We start from the raw sequence: 7,036 nt of genomic DNA on the forward strand, positions 1-7,036 counted from the left end.
GGGGGAAAATTGGCAGGATGAGTTTAAACAGCTTAAATTGGTGGTTTGAACTTAACCCCGCTAACCTTTGCTGGAAGCGAATTGGGAAGCCTTTGCACGCGGGAAGATTGGCTGAATCAATGAAGAAGATGGGTTGTCCGGAGGGAGCTGAGCCAAACGGCTGCGAGCGGTTCCTCCTCCCCAGCCCGGCCGGAGGAGGGGCGGCAGAAACTCCCCGAGTCAATCTCCGCTCCGAGGTGGTGGGGTCAGTCACGCTTCAACAGACTTGGCTTGGTCCCTCCTAGCTGGAGTGAGAATATCCAGCCGTGCTGTGGGAGTGCTTGGTGGTTGGAGGTGTCTTGTTTCTTAAAAATAATTTTAATTCTCTGCTTGTCTTGAGTTGTCTGAGACGTGTTTATTTTGCAGCAAGGCACGTGGCATCATGTCAGTTGTCATTTTCTGCCTGTCCAGACTCCCTAAACCTCTGGAAGTCTCTTGGAAGGCTTTAGCGCAGAAAAACTGGAACTGATGCCTCCACCTGAGTGTTCCTTTTGACACCTTGATTATGGCTTTATCATAGACACTCTCAGTTGGGCTGGCCTGAACCCTACTCGTGCTCTACTCTGCTCGTGTTTCCTACCGTGGATCTCACTTGTCGTAAAATTACACTTAAAGCTGTAGAGCGGTTGTTGCCAAAATGAGCTGTAATCTTGAACAGCAAATCCTGCTGCATTTCAAGCCTGGGTGCAGGCTTGTCCTGAAGTGACACCAGACGGCTGCATCAGGCTAAAAGCTATGAAGGTAATTGGCCACTTGTGTTGTAAGTTGGACTAGTAGCATGGAAATCAAGGGGAGCTCATCCGTTACTAGTGGTAACCTACTATGTGCAGAACTCAGTGATCTTAAAGGTCTCTTCCAACCAAAGAGATGCTGTGAAAAAGAGCAGGGGATGTGGTTTATTTTGACGTCAGTGGGGCTTACTGGAGAACCATGGCATGGCTGAGCTTGGCAGGGACCTCTGGAGACCCAGCCTTGTCTCAAAGCGGGGTCACCAAGGAACAGGTTGCCCGGGACTCCATCTAGTTGGGTTTTGACTGTCTCCAAGGTTGGAGACTCTGCAGCTTTGCTGCGCAACCAGCGTAAGTGCTTGACCATCGTGACAGTAAAAAAGTGATTCTCTGTGTGAAATGGAGCTTCTTGTATTTCAATTTGTGCCCATTTCCTCCTGTTCTATCGCTGAGCGCCACTGAGAAGAGCCTGGCTCTGTCTTCTCTATGATCTTCCACTGGGCACTTAAGCACATTGGTAAGATCCCCTTAAGCCTTTTCTTCTCGAGGCTGAGCAGTCCCAGCTCTCTCAGCCTCCTCTTGTATGTCAGATACTCCAATCACTTAATGGTCTTTATGGCTCTTCACTGGTCACATCCACTGCTCTTCACTTGTCCACTGAGCCAGTTGTCTTGTCAGGGAAGACTACTACATTGGTTCAGCATACTTACTTTTTCATAAATCCAAGCTGACTATCTCTCAAACACCTCCTAGTCCTTGTCTAGAAGTGGTTTCCAGAAATAGTTTCTCCATCACGTTCCTAGGGATCAAGGTGGGGCTGAGCCAGTCAGTCCTTCTCCTTGCCCTTTTTGAAGTGGTGACGTTTGCTTTCTTCCAAGCCTCAAGGACCTCTCCCAACCACCGTGATTTTCAAAGATAATCAAGAATGGCCTCACAATGTCGGCCAGCTCCCTCAGCACTCATGGGTGCAAGCCATTAGGTCCCATGGACCTGCGTATGTCTTGTTTATTTACAGTATTAACCTGATCCTCCCTGCAACAAGGGTGGGTCTTCCTTGCTCCAGACTTTCCCCCTGGTCTTGAGAGGCCTGAGATGGCTGAAATTGGTCTTAGAATCACTGAATGGTTTGGGTTGGAAAGGACCTTCAAAGATCCATCATCTAGTTCCAACTCCCCTGTCATGGGCAGGGACATCTTCCACTTGATCAGCCTCACCTTGAATATTTCCTGTGGTGGGCAACCTGTGCCAGTGTCTCACCTCCTTCATCATAGAACATTTTTGCCTTATGTCCAATCTAAACCTGACCCCTTTCAGTTTAAATCTATTGCCCCTTGGCACCACAGGCCCTGGTGAAAGGTCTTTCTCCATCTGTTTTATAAGCCCCACATATCTACTGCAAGACTGCGAGAAGGTCTCCCTGCAGCCTTCTCCAGCTTGAGCAGCCCCAACTCTTTGCCACCCTCCACTATTCTGTGGTTCTACTGCCAAGCGCTCAGTAAGCTCATGTGTTTAAAGCCACTTGGTGTGACCTCTTGACATACCTTCCAGCGTAAATTGGCTAATTAATCACAATTTCAAGCCTCAACTTTTCGCATTCAATTGGGGATCATACGTAATAGTGGACTTCAGGAGCCCTTAGACCTTGGCTGAGTTCGAGGATTCTGCACCAGATGCTTTCCAAATACGTATGAAGGCAAAGTCCTTGGCACGACGTTTGTCACACGAAATGAGATAGGAGTAAGCAGAGACAACGCACACTCGCTGCCTGCGTTGTGTCTTAGCGTGGGCTGGGTTTGAACGCCTGCTTCTGGGCATCCGATGCCCTTGGAGCTGCTCTGCTGCCTTCAGCCTGGCCTCCAGCTCCTGCTCCGCAAGGGTGTGGGTGGCCCACGGGTCCCACGTCCTCTCTGCTTGCTCTCAAGGCCTCTCCAAGTACCACACAGCACCTAGAAAGGCACCCTAGAAGCTGGTTTAAAACCAAATTTTTGAGCTAAAGATGCAGTCCTGGCTGTAATACTTTGCTAAATCTGGTTTTTTATATTAAAACTGTTGCTTGGTGAAAGTCTTGGAAGGCAGATAGGTGCAGCAGATGGGAGCCTTGGAGACTGCGGGTATGTGCTTGAAGGATTCAGCCAGCCAAGAGGAAAATAACATGTTTGCGGCGAGGTGCTCAGCCTGATTGGTAAGAAAATAAGTACCTGCACGTTTTGCCCGAGGAGGATGGAATACCCTGCGAACCAAGGCAAAAGGAAAGGGTCTTGTGAAACAGGGCAAGCAGATGAGATCATGGCTGTACCTGTTGGAACGAGTTCAGAAGAGGCCACAAAGATGATCCAGGGCCTGGAGCTACAAGGACAGGCTGAGGGAGCTGGAGAAGACTCCGGGGGGACCTTATCCCTGCCTGCAGTGCCTGAAGGGGCCTACAGGGAGGCTGGGGAGGGACTTTTGACACGAGTGTCCAGCGATAGGACAAGGGGAAATGGATTTAACTTAAAGGAAAACAGATTAAATTGAATCTTAGGAAGGAATTCTTCAGTCTGAGGGTGGCAAGACTCTGGAATGGATTGCCCAGAGAGTGGCTGCCCCATCCCTGGAGGTGTTCAAGGCCAGGTTGGATGAGCCCTTGAGCAACCTGGGCTGGTTGAGAGACGTCCCTGCCCATGGCAGGGGGTTGGATCAGATGATCTCTAAGGTCCCTTCCAACCTCAGCCATTCTGTGATTCAGACAGCAGGCACAAGTCTCACCTTCAGCATCAGATCTCTTACACGTTGATGGATTTTTGCCTGTCAGTCCTTGACATCATAATCCCAGGTCATAGATGACTTCAGGGAGCTTGGAAAATTGCTGAAGGACAAGTGTTCCTCCATAATCTGGGAAAGAGAAATTAAGTTTTCCAAGAAAAGGGCTTGTTAAGCTTCTCAAAAGCTTTAAACTTCTGATGTGAAAGTGATCTGGGAGGGAGAGAATAAATGACAGCTTTTATAACAGACCCCCAGGTGGTTTTGGGAGGGACAGGAGTGTACCTAAACCATTTCTTGCAGATATCAAAGTCATCCGTTCATAGACAGACGACTGAAGGACATCCTGTGACCACCTTTGTTGCGACATCTGAACACTTGGAAAATTTTGCCTAATATCTCCTCAAAATCCCCTTTAATATAAAAGCGGCTGATTTCTTTTGTTTCTTTTCTGCCCGGTAGCTATGCAGAACAATTAATAACTGATGCTTTATGAAGAGGGCTGGGTTGGTTTCGCCAGACTTCCCTCTCCTTCCTCCCAGTCTTTTTTTGGCTGTGGTTTCTCTCTTTCCCCACTCAACCAGACCAGTCTAGTTCTTGAGCATTTCCTGGTGATTCCTTAATTTCCTGTCATTTCTGTTGTTCTGCAGCCTGTCGCCGTTTGTTAGTTTGTGTTTGTTTTTTTTTTTTGTCTCAAGAACACAGTGCTCAGAGTTGAGAAGCAGCAAGCCCGGCAAAGCTTTTCCCTGCCATGTGAAAAGCAGTGATTTGCTTTCCATGTCAAACTGATTAAAGTCAACGCTACCTCTTTTTTTCCTCCTCGTCCTGGCGTTGATGGTGTGTGGCTGCTTGATGGGATGGGTTAAATTTAAGATTAAAAATAAGGTAGGAGTGCCTCTTTAGGGCTTGCGCCTCGGTCTCATCACTTGCTGTCCTCTCAGCAGTCACCCACGAGACTTAAATTTTTTTATCCTCTATTCAAGCCATTAATGGAGTGATTAGAGCCAAACCCAGAGCCAGCCCCAGTGGCCAATGTGAGAGGCTGTCCTGATTGTTAACTCTTGGAAAATAATTTTTCAGCTAGTTGTGCATCCAGCTGAGCACTGGTTGTACCTAGGCTAACCTTTTTTTTTTTTCCTTTTTTCTCACTGTTTTTCTAAGAATTTTTTTTTATGTGCTTCCAAGTAAAAAAAGACAAAATACTTTTAGTGTACTGCTCCTCAGGGTGCTGAGAACAGGGTTATCCTGCGAAACAGGGATATATCCAGGTAGCTTGGGAACTAGAGGGTGAGCTGGGAATCGACATGCAAGGAAACCTCATGGAATGATCTGGAATCTGCTGGAGTTTCAGCTCCATCTCGGGATCAGCCCTGCAGGGTTGGTTGTGTGTGTGGCTCTGGTAGCTCCAGGAGAGCACATGAGCTTTTGTCTTTCTGCTGCCCCTGAAATCGTAGAATTATAGAATGGCTGAGGTTGGAAGGGACCTTAGAGCTCGTCTTATCCAACCCACTGCCATGGGCAGGGAAACCATTAAACACACACGGATGCTCAAGGGCTCACCCAACCTGGCCTTGAACACCTCCAGGGAGGGGGCAGCCAGAACTTTTCTCGACAATTTATTCCAGAGTCTTGCCACCCTCGGACTGAAGAATTTCTTCCTAAGATCCAATGTAAATCTGTTTTCCTTTAACTTAAACCCATTTCCCCTTGTCCTACTGGTGGATGCTCTTGCAAAAAGTCCTTCCCCAGCCTCCCTGTAGGTCTCTTCAGGCACTGCAGGCCTGAAGACTACCCCCAGAGTCTTGTCTTGTCTTCTCCTCTCCTCTCCTCTCCTCTCCTCTCCTCTCCTCTCCTCCAGCTGAACAACCCCAGCTCCCTCAGCCTGTCCTCGCAGCAGAGCTGCTCCAGCCCCTGGGTCATCTTTGTGGCCTCCTCTGGACCCGTTCCAACAGCTCCATGTCCCTCTTACAGTGGGGAAGGCATTGGAGAAGACTGGCAAAAATTCTTAATCTGTCCTCATGAGGCTGAGAACTATCACTTATTGCCCAACTCCCACTCCTTACAGCTTCTCCATCCAGGACTTGAGCTTCTTCCCCCCAAAGCCTTCATACCAGCCTCCTACCTCCCCAGCTAGCTCTTCTTCTCCTTTCCACACAGAAGCATAAGGGCAAGGTTTTGAGTTCCCTTGCAGTAGTTCCTACTCTAGTATTTTCTTGCTTTATTTCCTTGTGCATTTCTGTCTAGAGCAAGTTTTGGACAGCAGTTCCTGCACGGGATGCTCAGAAGCACCCTGGTGATCCCAAACAGCGCATCCTGCTAGTCCTTAGCTTTCTTTGTAAAGAAAAATTGTGGCTATCTTTGGTCTCTGCAGCAAGTAAAATACCCTCTTACCCCCAAGAGATTAACTCCTGTTGTTGCTTGTTTTCGCTTCATCCCCCAATTACCCATCAAAGAAGGAGAATGGATTGAATTAGTGTTGTTCTTACAGAGTTTTTCATCTACCTCTTGCCTCCTAGATACTTGCTAACGAACTAACAACTGCTTGTAGTGCCAAGCCTGCTGGTTTACAGTTTTCAAGTAGCTGCTTCCCCTCTTGTTTCCCTACTTCTCCATGACCCCTTTGCTCCAGGAAGCCTCAAAGACAGCCACAAAGAGGTCAGAACTTACCAAAGGGGGTTTCACCAGCTTTCTAAAGCCACCTCTTTTTCCATCTCACATCCCCAGACAATGTTGCCATCTTCCGTGTTCCTTTAGTCGAAGCTTCTTCCCAGGCATTGCCGTGAGCAGGAACACATCTCTTGGATTTATACCAAATCTGGGTCAAACAACTCCCACCTTGGCCAAGATACGTTCTCAGCGCACCAGGCAGAGGCACTGACCAGTTTTTGGCCACATCCCTAGCGTGGTCTGTCTGTTTACAGTCTGTTTTATTCTTGAACTCAATACCTTCCTTTTAGCTCCGATGGCCTTTCATCTTTACAACTCAACAAATTTTGTAAATTTGGCCATAAGACCTATTTGCTGTACGTGCAGCATGTGAAACCCGCAGCCTTGCCTTCAGTGCTCTCCGTAGACACCAGGCAAGACGGATCATTCGTACAGATGAGAAACAGTGTTCGAGTGAGTTCTTCCGGATCGCTGGAGTTGGAAGGGGTCTCTAAGGGATCATCTAGTCCTTTGCACTTTTTGTGCAACTTTGTTGACTTCTTGTTTCTGCTTCTTAAAGTACCCGAGCACAGTTGTGGAGCAACACAGAGGTGTTGGAGCGAGTGCAGAGGAGGGCAACAAAGCTGGGGAAGGGCCTGGAGAACAGACCTTGTGAGGAGCGACTGAGGGAGCTGGGTCTGTTCAGTTTGACCAAGAGGAGGCTGAGGGGGATCTCCTCATGCTCTACAGTTACTTGAAAGGACATTGTAGAGAGGTTGGTGCTGGTCTCTTCTCACAGGGAATTAGGGACAGAACCAGGGGGAATGGTTGCAAGTTGCAACAGGGCAGGTTTAGGCTGGACATTAGGAAGAAATTCTTCACGG

The sequence above is a fragment of the Apaloderma vittatum genome, unplaced genomic scaffold (genome assembly GCF_000703405.1).
Source record: "Apaloderma vittatum isolate BGI_N311 unplaced genomic scaffold, ASM70340v1 scaffold10729, whole genome shotgun sequence".
Classification (NCBI taxonomy): domain Eukaryota; kingdom Metazoa; phylum Chordata; class Aves; order Trogoniformes; family Trogonidae; genus Apaloderma; species Apaloderma vittatum.